We start from the raw sequence: 13,805 nt of genomic DNA, 5'->3' as shown, positions 1-13,805 counted from the left end.
AGCACTTTGGGAGGCTAAGGCAGGAGGATTCCTTGAGGCCAGCAGTTTGAGATGAGCCTGGGCAACATAGGAGACATCTGTATCTACAGAAAATTAAAAAAATAAAAATTAGCTGGGTGTAGTGGTCCCAATTACTGGGGAGGCTGAGGTGGGAGGATCAATTGAGCCCAGGAAATCAAGACCTCAGTGGGTTGTGATCATGCCACTGCACTCTAGCCTGGGCAATAGAGTGAGGCCTTGTCTAAAGAAAAGGCCAGGTGTGACAGGTCACGTGTATAATTCCAGCACTTGGGAGGCTGACACAGGCGGATCACCTGAGGTCAGGAGTTCAAGACCAGCCTGGCCAACATGGTGAAACCCCATCTCTACTAAAAATACAAAATTAGCTGAGCATGGTGGAGCGTGCCTGTAGTCCCTGCTGTGAAACTCTGCCGCACACACACACACACAAAAAGATTATTCACCTTTTGGAGCTCATGTCTTTATCTGTAGACTGGGTAACTCATTGGTGCTCAACAAGGATGATGTATCAGAGAAAGACCTTTTCTTCCACCTAATGGACCCCCAGTGCCATAGACACACACACACACACACCAGTCACCACCTCATCGCTCAGTTTTTTGTTTTGTTTTGTTTTGTTTTTTAGAGGCAGGATCTCGCTATATTGCCCAGGCTGGAGCACACTGGTTATTCACAGGTGCAATTGCAGCTCACTGCAGCCTCAAACTCTTGGCCTCAAGAGAGTCTCCTGCCTCAGCCTCCTGAGTAGCTGGGACTACAGGCTTGTGTCACTACACCCAACTCCCCATCACCTGGCTTTTAGTTTTATGAGAAGAGGCTTTTGTCTGGGTCCGAGTGTTCTGGAGAGGATCTGGGGTAGTCCCTTAAAATAGTCCAAGCTGCCTGGGAGCCAGGGCCTGGGTTCTGGGGACTTCTCATAGTCAACTGGCCGGCACCCTCAGTCAGAGCAGTCCCCTGGCTGGTCCTCTGGGTTGAAGGCTCCCTCCTACTCCACACTCCAAGGCAGGCGGGGGCCACGTGGCCCTGCCCCGCCCCTGCTGGCTTCGGTTCCTGAGCAGAGCTGCAGAGGCCTGCTTTCCCCGCCCTTCTCATCAGACGGGAAGCCTGGACTGTGGGCTGGGGGCAGCCTCAGCCTCTCCCACCTGGCAGCCACTGCCCGTGGCCCTTAGGCACCTGCTTGGGGCCCTGGAGCCCCTTAAGGCCACCAGCAAACCCTACGAGACCGAGGCTTGGCACGTGAACAGGTAAGAAGGCATCAGGCTTTCTCTCCCACGCCTGGCTTTCCTCTGCCTCTGACGGCCTGGCTTCCCCACCCCGATTCTGCTGCTGCTTCACCGATCCCAGGAAGAGGGACTTGAGCTAGACTTGACAAAGACAGTCCCAGCCAAGACTCTCTGAAGTATGCCTCAGAGAAGTATGCCTCAGCAGAACTGTCTGCCCTGGGTTTCAATTTTTCACCTTTGCCTTCATCAGCCTTGCTGGAAAAAACAGATCCACATAACCATAAAGCAAGTCATTTCTCTGTGTGTGCCCTTCGGAGTTTAGTCAGTTGACAAACCTACATTCTCATATGGTTGGCATGGGTCATGGGGCGCTGCTCCACTGTATATTGCCGTAGGTCTTTGGACCTTAATGTACTGTGTGTATGAACTATCACTTGCATGTATTACTTTATCAAAAATCAGTTGATTTGGCCGGGCACAGTGGCTCACGCCTGTAATCCCAGCGCTTTGGGAGGCTGAGGTGAGTGGATCACTTGAGGTCAGGAGTTTGAGACCAGCCTGGCCCACATGGTGAAACCCCATCCCACTAAAAATATAAAAATTAGCTGGGTGTGGTGGCACATGACTGTAATCCCAGCTACTCGGGAGGCTGAGGCAGGAGACAGACTTGAACCCGGGAGGTGGAGGTTGCAGTGAGCCAAGATCACACCACTGCACTCCAGCCTGGGCAACAGAGTGAGACTATGTCTCAAAACAAAACAAAACAAAACAAAAAAAACAAACTTGATTTCAAGTTCTTTAAAGGAAAGAGGCAAAAAAGTCAACAGTGTAGGTAAACCTTTCTCATGCAGATGGGATTTCTGAAATTAAAATGAAGTGTTCTGCTTTTACACTTTTCTTTTCTTTTCTTTTTTGAGATGTTGTCTTGCTGTGTCACCCAGGCTGGAGTGCAGCCACGTGATCTTTGTTCACTGCAACCTCTGCCTCCTGGGTTCAAGTGATTCTCCTGCCTCAGCCTCCCGAGTAGCTGGAATTACAGGCACCCGCCACCACGCCCAGCTAATTTTTATAGTTTTAGTAGAGACGGACTTTCATCATGTTGGCCAGGCTGGTCTTGAACTCCTGACCTCAAGTGATCCACCCACCTCGGCCTCCCAAAGTGCTGGGATTACAGGCGTGAGCCACAGTGCCTGGCCAACTTTGCACTTATTTTTAAATGCACATAAACCAACTAACTAGATGTTGTTTTAAGGTCCACATGGTATTCACCAAGTTAACAGACCCATCCCTGGGTGGGCAGCCTCTGTCCACTGATGGTGAAGTTGAGTTGCTTCTAGGTGTTTTGCAATGAATAATTCGACTTCTGTGGACAACTCTGTGGAAATAACTTTTTTTTTATTTTGGTATTTAAAGTTGTTGGTTTTTCCCCCTTCTCCTTGGAGTTTATTCTGCATCCAGAATGAGTACTCCGGGCCAAGGACAAGAACATTTTTGCAGCTCAGCTCATGTTATGTGTGGGGTCAGCTCACTCATGAGCATTACGGGACTAATTTACTGATTTCCAGGGCCATGGTGGCAGAGTGGGCTGGGCGGGGGACTTGAGATCTCTGGGATTTCTCAGGAAGGGGACAGAGACTGTCTAGCGTAGTGGTTAGGAGCTTGGCTTTTAGAAGGCTGACTAGCCTGGGTTCGTATGCAGTAGCTGCCTGACCGTGAACTTCCACCACATAACTTCATTGTGCTTTGGTTAGTTCACACGTAAAATCGAGGTTATAAAACTTGTTAGGGGCCAGGCATGGTGGCTCATGTCTGTAAGCCTAGCACTTTGGGAGGCTGAGGTGGGTGGATTGCTTGAGCCTAGGATTTCGAGACCAGCCTGGGAAACATGGTGAAACCCTGTGTCTACAAAAACAAAAACAAACAAAAACAAAAACTTGTTAGGAATGTTGGAAGTCAGAGATCCTGTTTGTGAAGCATCTAGCATAAGATCTGGTGCTTAACAAGCACCCCTGGAGGCCCCCTCTTCCCCAAGCCTGGGGCTTTAACAAGCCAGGCAAAATTGAGAAAGTCAAGGACATCTTCTTGGCCTAGATCCTATTCTTACCCAGCTTCACGGTAACTAGAGTGAAAGGCTTCATTGCCTGTTCGAGGATATTTTGACTAGGCCTCAGTCTGTCCCAAAGCTGACACGTGGAGCATCAAGCTCAGGCCTCTCTTGGGGGGACCCCCAAGCTTTGATCCACTTCTGTTGTCACATCTGGATGCCGCCATTCTTATCTCTCAGCCACCCTCCTCAACCTGCAGGTTTAAGGGATCCCTGGACAGACTGGAGAGTTCCCGGAACGTCTGCAGGTGCACCTGCCCAGCCCCAGCCTGCTGTCACTGGGGTAGGTTACGCACATGGTTCAGCAGAAGGAGCACAGGCTCTGGAGCTGGTCAGATTGGATTCCGGTCCCGGCCGCACCGCTTCCCACCTGTGGGCAGTCACTGGACCTCTCTGACCCCTAGTTTCCTCATTTGCGAATGGATGTGTTAATATCTTTGGCCTAGAATTACATGAGATCACACAGATAAAGCAGTAGCCCCAAGGAGCCCTTACCGTGAAACTCAAGGCTGCACTCCAGAGCCTTCGGGAAGGTACTGGAATTAGCTATAAAGGACAGGCAGAAAATCCACGTGTTCATTTTCTCGGACAACAAACATTGATAGGGTTGGCCGGCCCTGGTGCTGGGAACCAGGGAGAGACGTGCACAAGATGCCTGTCTGCTATTGACATAGGCTGCAGGGAAAGGGGGAGTGGGAGATGAGTTGAGGGGAGGCGGTGGGGATAAGATTTTGAAGAGCTTTGAAGATCAAGTGAGAATTTGGATTTGATCTCAATGATAAGGAGTTTTTTTTTTTGTTTTTTTGTTTTTTTTTTTTGAGACGGAGTCTTGCTCTGTCGCCCAGGCTGGAGTGCAGTGGCGCGATCTCGGGTCACTGCAAGCTCCGCCTCCCAGGTTCACGCCATTCTCCTGCCTCAGCCTCCTGAGTATCTGGGACTACAGGCGCCCACCACCACGCCTGGCTAATTTTTTGTATTTTTAGTAGAGACGGGGTTTCACTGTGGTCTCGATCTCCTGACCTTGTGATCCACCCGCCTCAACCTCCCAAAGGGCTGGGATTATAGGCGTGAGCCACCGCGCCCAGCTGTTTTTTTTTTTTTTTTTTTTGTTTGACAGAGTCTTGCTCTGTTGCCCAGGCTGAAATACAGTGTCCCGATCTCAGCTCACTGCAACCTCTGCCTCCTGGGTTCAAGTGATTCTCCTGCCTCAGCCTCCTGAGTAGCTGGGATTACAGGCACGTGTCACCATGCCTGGCTAATTTTTGTATTTTTAGTAGAGATGGGGGTTTCCATGTTACCCAGGCTGGTCTTGAACTCCTGACCTCAACTGATTCACCTGCCTCAGCCTCCCAAAGTGCTGGGATTACAGGCATGAGCCACTGTGCCTCGCAATGATGAGGGGATTTAAGCAGGTTTTGAGACGCCTGTTCTGGCAGCTTCGAGGGACGAAGCTAGTGTTGGCAGCTGATGTCGTTGGTGGCCTGGTGTGCCTCCAGCCTTCCCCTGCATCTCAGGGGCCCTAATTGTACTCAAAATAAATAACTGCAAAGAGAGGGGTTCTCAGGACAGGCCTGGGTCAGGCAAGCCTGGCCTGGGAGTTGGGGCCCTGGTGCTGGGTTCTGGTCCCAGCCCCACCACCAGAGCATGTAGATCTTTCCTTCTTGCCTCAGAGGAGGACTCTGTTTCCCAGGCTGCAGTGCAGTGGCGTGATCTCAGATCTCTGCCTCCTGGGTTCAACGATTCTCATGCCTCAGCCTCCTGAGTAGCTGGGATTACAGGTGCGTGCCACCATGCCTGGCTAATTTTTGTATCTTTAGTAGAGATGGGGTTTCACCATGTTGGCCAGGCTGATCTCGAACTCCTGACCTCAAGTGATCCACCCACCTCAACCTCCCAAAGTGCTGGGATTACCGGCGCCTGGTCCAGGGCAATTAGGCTTCTTTTTTTTTTTTTAATTCTTCAGCTAAACGAGGAAGAGGTGATTTATTATATGGTTGTTACGCTCGGCCACAAATAAACACAGAAATAGTCCAGAATGTGACAAGTCCAGGGCAGAGGACCAATATGGGCAGTTTTGTTTATGAGCAAGGTGGGTCTCAGAGGTGATCGGCGATCAGAGGACGATGAAGTTCTAGATCCATTGAGACAAGCTCCAGACAGTAGCATGCAGTCCCACAGCTTGTACCAGCATCCCCAGCGCCTGGCGTTCCATGTTGCTGCTCCTGTGGCCTCCACGGTGCAACAAGCTAGCAGCTTCCTTGTACCTCTGCCTCATCTTTCTTCTTTTGTGCCTCAGCCTGAGCATTCACTTCTTCCTCCACTTGGCTCTCATGGCGCAGAGGTTTCCAAGAAAATGGCGCTAAGGCCGACAGCGCAATTAGGCTTCTTACAGCTCTTTCCTTCTAGGGGTTCTGTACAATGTTTCTGGAAGCCACAGCTCCCCTTCCCCTGCCCCCAAGGTAATACTGTCCTGTGGCCCTCCCTGACCCGGCCGTAGGAGAGAGAGACATCTTGTCCCAGGTGGGCAGTGTGGCGCTTTGACCTTGAGAGAGACTCCATGGAAGTCTGAGAACTGTGGCTTCCAGATGTGGGACAATCCTGGGGCGGTTCTGGGCTCCAGCTGTCATGCATGCTTGCGTATGAGGGCCACGTCTCATAAGTAAAGGGCAGTGTCCTCTGGGACCTGGGCTGCAACTGGCCTGGGAACCTGCTTCCTGAGCTTCCCAGGGGCTGCCTGGAGAGCTCCGTCCGTGCATCCCAGCACGCCTGGAAAACAGCCAGGCTTTCCCCTTGGGGTCCTCTCCACGTCGGGGGATGTGGATGGGTTGAGACTTGCCTATAGCTAGAAAGGTTCAGGTCAAAATGACGAATTGGAAAGGCCAAAGAGATGTGGACTTCCCAGCAGCCCCTGGGAAAAGTCAGCGCTCTGCTGCAGTGCTCATGCCTCTCCAGCATGAGAAAGTCCACGCTCTGGCCAGGACTCCACCACCAAGTCCCAGCTGCCCTTCGGCTTTGTCACCCAGGCATCTTCTCAATTATTCCTTTCTCCCTTTCCCAAGAACCAGCACTTTGCTGTTTCCTTGTCTTCCTGCTTTCTCTCTCTCTCTCTTTTTTTTTTTTTTTTTGGAGACAGAGCCTTGCTCTGTCACTGAAGCTAGAGTGTAATGGCACGATCTTGGCTCATTGCAACCTCTGCCTCCTTGGTTCAAGCGATTCTCTTGCCTCAGTCTCTGGAGTAGCTGAGATTACAGACTCCCGCCACCACATCCGGCTAATTTTTGTATTTTTAGTAGAGACAGGGTTTCACCATGTTGGCCAGGTTGGTCTCGAACTCCTGACCTCAGGCAGTCTGCCCGCTTTGGCATCTCAAAGTGCTGTGTATACAGGTGTGAGCCACCGTGCCTGATCATCTTAATTATTTTTAAGGGTACAGTTCACTAGCATTAAGAAAATCCATGTTGTTGTACCACAGATGGTACATCAAGCAGAAACTGTCTATTAAATGACTCCCCAAACTCCCCCATTTCCCTCCCCCCAACCTCTGGGTACCACCTTTCAGATGTCTGTCTTCGTGAGTTTCACTGCTGTAAGTGCCTCTTGTAAGTGGAATCATAATCATACAATATTTGTCTTTTTGTGACTGGCTCATTGCCCTTAGCATAATGTCCTCAAGGACTCTTGCTCTGTCATCCAGGCTGGAGTGCAGTGGTACAAACACAGCTCACTGCAGGCTCAAACTATCCTCCCACCTCAGCCTCCCAGGTTGCTAAGACCACAGCCTCGTGCTACCATACCTGGTCAATTTAAAAAAAATTTTTTTGAGGCTGGGCGTGGTGGCTCACGCCTGTAATCCCAGCACTTTGGGAGGCCGAGGCAGATGGATCATGAGGTCAGGAGATTGAGACCATCTTGGCCAACATGATGAAACCTTGTCTCTACTAAAAATACAAAAATTAGCCAGGCCTGGTGGTGGGCACCTGTAGTCCCAGCTACTCAGGAGGCTGAAGCAGGAGAATTGCTTGAACCCGGGAGACGGAGGTTGCAGTGAACTGATATTGTGCCACTGTACTCCAGCCTGGGTGACAGAGGGAGACTGTTTTTTTTTTTAGAGACAAGGTCTCCCTATGTTTCACAGGCTGGTCTTGAACTCCTGGGCTCCAGCAGTCCTCCCACTTCAGCCTCCGAAAATGCTGGGATTACAGGCATGAGCCACTGCATCTGGCCTCCTTGTTTTTTGTTTTGTTTTGTTTTGTTTTGTTTTGAGACGGAGTCTCGCTCTGTCGCCCAGTGTTAGCCAGGATGGTCTCAATCTCCCAACTTCGTGATCCACCAACCTGGGCCTCCCAAAGTGCTGGGATTACAGGTGTGAGCCGCCACGCCGGGCCCCGGCCTCCTTGTTTTTAAGGCTGAATGTGTGTGTATATATACTGTATTTTGTTTATCTATTTACCTGTCGACAGACACTTGGGTTGCTTCCATCTCTTGGCTATTGTGAATAACGCTTCTACAAACATGGGTGTACAAAAATCCCTTCAAGGCCAGGCCTGGTGGCTCACATCTGTAATCCAGCACTTTGGGAAGCAGAGACGGATCAGTTGAGTCCAGGAGTTGGAGATCAGCCTGGGCAACATGGAAAGACTTCGTCTCTACAAAAAATAACTGGTGGTGTGTGTGCCTGTAGTCCCAGCTACCTGGGAGGCTTGAGTCCTGGAGGTTGAGGCTGCAGTGAGCTGTGTTTGTGCCACTGCACTCCAGCCTGGGTGACAGAGCAAGACCCAGCCTCAAACCAAACCAAACAAAAACAAATGTGTCACCACTCAGAGGAGCCTTAATCCTAAGGCTTTGCCACCGCCTCCCGTGGTGAAGGGCAGAGTGACGTGGGGTAGATGTGGGGTACGGAGGAATGGCAGGCACCGTCCTGGGCCTGCCCTCCAGCCTGGCATGTGTGTCTGCTGCTCACTGAATGCTCACAGCTCCTTGCAAGGTGCAACTGACTCTCCCCCGTTTTACAGATGAAGAAATCGAGGCATAGGGAAGTCTCCCAGCTTGCCCATGGTCACACAGGCGGGAGTGGCAGTGATAAGATGTGACCCCAGATGGGCTGTGCCCTGGTCCACCTGTGGCGGCCACCTGGTTTGGCCACCTTGCTGGCGGGCCCCCTGCTCTCCTGCAAGATAATCCAAGATGTTGCCGGCTCATTTGGCGGCTGCCGAGCTAGCCCTGGGGCCTTGCTCCTGCTTGCGTGAGATGGAGGCCCCTCCCAGAATGCTAGCTAGTGTCAGGGTCAACTAGGTCAGGGGGATCCAGGGGCTGGGGTCAGTCTTGCAACTCTCAGGGATGGTCTCCTTCGGGGTCACTGCCTTCTCCCTGGCCAGGCCCTGGGTGGGGATCAATGCTGGAGGCCCTAGGGCGGCCATGGAGCAGTGACACAGCAAGGATTTGTGGGGATGGGGGCTGCTGAGAGCACCACACAGCCGCAGACCGTGCTGAGTTTTTTTGTTTGTTTGTTTGTTTTTTGAGATGGATTCTTGCTCTGTCACCCAGGCTGGAGTGCAGTGGCGCGATCTTGGCTCACTGCAAGCTCTGCCTCCTGTGTTCACACCATTCTCCTGTCTCAGCCTCCCGAGTAGCTGGGACTACAGACACCCTCCACCACGCCCAGCTAATTTTTTGTATTTTTAGTAGAGACGGGGTTTCACCGTGTTAGCCAGGATGGTCTCGATCTCCTGACCTCGTGATCTGCCCGCCTCGGCCTCCCAGAGTGCTGGGATTACAGGCGTGAGCCACCGCGCCCGGCCGACAGTGCTGAGTTTGAATCCCAGCTCTGCCACCCGCTGCCTATGGGACCTTGGCAGAGTCACCATGCCTCTCCAGTCCTACTTTCCTAAGCTTAAAATGGGGAAAAATACGGAATCTCCCTGTAATACACTACCCCACACCCTTCAGGATGGCTGCTATCGAAAAAAAAAAAAAGCCAGAAAATGGCCGGGCGCGGTGGCTCACGCCTGTAATCTCAGCACTTTGGGAGGCCGAGGTGAGCGGATCACTTGAGGCCAGGAGTTCGAGACCAGCCTGGCCAACATGGCGAGATCCTGGCTCCACTAAAAATACAAAAATTAGTGGGGCGTGGTGGTGCACGCCTGTAGTCCCAGTTACTCAGGAGGCTGAGGAATAAGAATCACTTAAACCCAGGAGGCAGAGGTTTCAGTGAGCAGAGGTCATGCCACTGCATTCCAGCCTGGGTGACAGAGTGTGAGACCCTGTCTCAAAAACAAACAGAAAACAATATGTGTTGGTGGGATGTGGAGGAACTGGCACCTTGAGCACAGTTGGTGGGGATGTTAATTGGTGCAGCTGCTGTGGAAACTAGTTTAGTGGTTCCTGAAAAAATTAACAAATGGAGGCCAGGTGCGGTGGCTCATGCCTGTAGTCCCAGCACTTTGGGAGGCTGAGGTGGGTGGATCACCTGAAGGTCAGGAGTTCAAGACCCAAGACCAGCCTGGCCAGCGTGGCAAAACCCCATAGCTACTAAAAATACAAATATTAGCCAGGCACATGCCTGTAATCTCAGTTACTCAGGAGGCTGAGGCAGGAGAATCACTTGAACCTGGGAGGTGGAGTTTGCAGTGAGCTGAGATTGCACCATTTCATTCTAAGCCTAGGCAACAAAAGTGAAACTTCATTTCAAAAAAAAAAAAAAATTAAAGATAGAATCACCATACAATCTAGCAATCCCACTTCTGGATATATACCGAAAAGAACTAAAAACAGAGTCTCAAACAGATATTTGCACACCCATGTTCATAGCAGCACCAATCACAGTAGCTAAAAAGGTAGAAGCAATTCAAGTGTTCATGAACAGATGAATGGGAAAAAAAATGTGCCATAAATATACACAATGTGGTATGATTCAGCCTTATGAAGGAAGGGAATTCTGACACATGCTACAACATGAATGAACTTTGGGGAAATCATGTTCAGTGAAATTAGCCAAGCACAAAAGATAAATACTGTATGATTCTACTTATGTAAGGGGCTAGAGTAGCCAGATTCATAGAAACAGAAAGTAGAATGTTTCTATGGTGGTTGCCAGGGGCTGGGGGTGGGGAAGGAGGAATGGATATAAAGTTTTGGTGTTATAAGATGAAAAGTTCTGGAAATGGATGGTGGTGATGGTAACACAATAATATAAATGTATTTAATGCCACTGGAAAAAAAATGCTAGCTGAGAGTGGTGGCGGGCGCCTGTAATCCCAGCTACTTGGGAGGCTGAGGCAGGAGAATTGCTTGAACCCGGGAGGTGGAGGTTGCAGTGAACCAACATCATGCCACTGCACTCCAGCCTGGGCAACAGGAAACAGAGTGAGACTCTATTTCACGAAAAAAAAAAAAAGTTGAGTTGGTCAAATGTTTTTTAACTTTTATTTTAGGTTCAGGGGTACACATGCAGGTTTGTTACACAGGCCAACTCATGTCATCGGGGTTTGTTGTACAGATTATTTCATCACCCATGAATTAAGCCCACTATCCAGTAGTCATCTTTTCTGCTCCTTTCCCTCCTCCCACCCTCCATCCTCAGACCCCAGTGTCTGTTGTCCCCTCTGTATGTCTGTGAGTTCTCATTATTTAGCTTCCACTTTCGCAGTATTTGGTTTTCTGCTCTGTGCTACTTTGCTGAGGATAATGGCCTCCAGCTCCATCCATGTTCCTGCAAAAGACGTGATCTCATTTTTTTTTATAGCAGTGGTACATTTTACCTTTTGTGGGTTTTTTTTACCTTTTTTTTTTTTTTTTTGAGACAGAATTTCGCTCTTGTTACCCAGGGTGGAGTGCAGTGGTGCGACCTCGGTTCACTGCAACCTCTGCCTACTGGGTTCAAGTGATTCTCTTGCCTCAGCCTCCTGAGTAGCTGGGACTACAGGCGCTCACCACCATGCCCGGCTAATTTTTGTATTTTTAGTAGAGATGGGGTTTCACCATGTTGGCCAGGCTGGTCTTGAACTTCTGACCTCAAATGATCCGCCTGCCTTGGCCTCCCAAAGTGTTGGGATTACAGGCATGAGCCACCGCACCTAGCCTTACCATGATTTTTAAAAACAAGGGAAAAAATAGTAGGTCCTTTACAGGGTTGGTGAGGACTGGATGAGGCAACGCATGTGAATTGTGTTATTAGCATCAGGTCTGCAGGAATTCAAGGCTTTCTGCCTTCAGGGAGGTGTTGCCAGAGAGCTGGACGGACCCATGCAGGGGAGGGGCGTCTGTGTTCCTGTGGAAGTCATTACTCCATTCCGCAGAAGCTGCTCATGGAGGGAGAGGGCTGGGGTTCAGGGAACCCTTCCTGGAGCCTTGATGGGGCCCTGCTTGGGGGATTCCTAGCATGTGTGGGATGGGCAGATTCCAGACATTGGAAAGTCCCTGGCAGAAAAATCACTGCCACTGAGGGGCAGTTGTAGGGAGGAGATTTGGGCTCACCCTAGAGAACTCATGATCAGAGATGTCTGCATGAGGAACAGAGGCTGCTTTGGGAAGTGGGGAGCTCCCCATTAGTGCAGGCAGGTAAGGAGGTGCCTGTGTGAGGTGGGGGTGGAGCTGAGGCTGTGTACCTCTCTGATGTGACCCAGTCCAGACAAAAACTGTATATAACAAGCCAGTGTAAAGGCGGTGCTCGGGTCAGAGGGAGGGGCAGCCAGCTGGGAGGCTTGTGCTAGGTCTAGCCCAATAGCACAGAAGTAGCTGGTGCTGTTTCCACTGGGCCAGGTGCTGTGTTAAGCTGAACAGGCTTGATCTCAGATCCTCACCACAGCCCTGTGCGGTAGGGGCTGTCAACACCTGGGAACCAAGGCTCGGAGGTTAAGTCACCTGCCCAAGGTTAGCCAGCAGCTGGCGTTGCTGCGATTCGAACCCAGGCAGTCCAGCTTGAGCCCTCCATCCTGGGTGGTAGTCTCCCAAACCCGTCCCCCAACAAGTTGGCCTCTCCCTGCCCCCTGTGCCAGCCCCTGGCAGCCAGTTCCTGGGGTCAGGGATGCGCTCCCACTCCCACAGTACAGATGTAGCTGCTGTACCCTCCCCGCCGCTGGTGTGCTGCCCGTCCCTCTGGCTGCCTTCACACTGTCAGCGCTGGCTGCTCTGTGGAGCCAGAGCCGGCCCCAGCCTGCTCGGGTCTCCGGGGTCTCAGGACAGCACTGTGGGGACCATGCCAACTGAGACTGGGAGAGCCAGGCTCTGTGTCACTCAACACATTCCTTCTCCTGCCATTCAATGAGACACTCCTAATAACTCTCTTCCAGGCCTCAAAGTCTGTTCCATAGCCGTTGAGCTGACTTTGCCTTTTGTGCAATTGTGTTTTCCAACTCAGCTCTCTGGGTGCCAAGACCTTGTCCACATGATTCAATTTGTCCAACTGCAGCCTGGCCCCTGATAGGCCATAAACACCATTCCTGATGGCAGTGATCCAGTGCCCTCCTTTGTCCCCAGAGCTGAGGCAGGATGACCACCACACTTATAGCTAGGACAGAGGGTGACTCTGGCAGGGACAGCAGTTTATCCAGAATGACCCAGTTAGCCGGGTGTGGTGTCATGTACCTATAGTCCCAGCTACTCAGGAGGCTGAGGTGGGAGGATCGCTTGAGCTCAGGAGGTCGAGGCTTCAGTGAGCCATGATCACACCACTGCACTCCAGCCTGAGTAGTGGAGTGAGATCCTGTCTCTTAAAAAAAAAAAAAAAATGGCCCTCACCGTCCTCCCACCCCGCCCCTGTTAGCGTGGGTGGCGGTCACCTTGTGTGAAGGCACCGGGAGCTGTCATTTACCTCTGTGCCAGGCAGGGTGCTGAGCCCTATTATACAGGCACCATCTCCCCGGATTCTTACAGGGCCCAGCCTGTGATGTGCAGCTGATATTCCCATACTGCAGATGAGGAAACTGAGGATCGGAGAGTTTAAGTCATGCCTAGGAGCCTGGCTTCTCCCCTCCCCCTGCTGTGGCCCTGAGGCTCCGTGCTGGGGCTGGGCTGGGTCCCATGGCAGTGATGTTTGTGCTCCTTGCGGCTTGGAGGAGCAAAGTGCATTTGATCTTTCTTTTCTCACCACCGTCCTGGGTGGGGGCCCCGGTAGTACTAGGTAGTGATGAAGAAGCTGCTTAGGGTCTCCTCCAAGTTTCCACAGTGGGAAGGGGCACAGAGGCAGCAGGGAGGTGGTGGTCCTTCTACTCCCCCACCACCTGCTCCGGGCTCATTCTTGTCTCTACTACACTGGATCACTCCATAGCCCTGCCTCTGGCTTCCCAGACCCCAGTACAGTCATGCAATGCACCAAAGGCCAGCAGACCCACTGGCCCAGCTGAGGCTGGGCTGGGGCCAGGCGCTTTCCAATGTCTCCTCACAGGCAGGAAACCTTTGTTGGATGATGTCACTGGAGCGGGTGCCTCCTGTTCTACTCGCCCTCGTTCCTCTCCCCAGTG

The 13,805-nt window shown here is 51.6% G+C and overlaps 1 protein-coding gene across 2 annotated transcripts in view; it reads left to right on the top strand.

Annotated features, from left to right (window-relative positions):
• Nucleotides 1–1,066: 1,066 nt before the first annotated feature.
• IL34 (interleukin 34) overlaps nt 1,067–13,805 on the top strand; it is a 73,536-nt gene continuing 60,797 nt past the window's right edge. For both annotated transcript variants that reach the window (XM_025370542.1, XM_025370541.1), the window contains exon 1: nt 1,067–1,265. The gene's annotated coding sequence lies outside the window, so the exon portion shown is untranslated. The remainder of the gene's footprint in view (nt 1,266–13,805) is intronic.

This window comes from Theropithecus gelada, chromosome 20 (assembly GCF_003255815.1).
Source record: "Theropithecus gelada isolate Dixy chromosome 20, Tgel_1.0, whole genome shotgun sequence".
NCBI lineage: Eukaryota > Metazoa > Chordata > Mammalia > Primates > Cercopithecidae > Theropithecus > Theropithecus gelada.
Note: the sequence above shows the minus strand (reverse complement) of the source record. Positions and strands in the feature narration are given on the sequence as shown.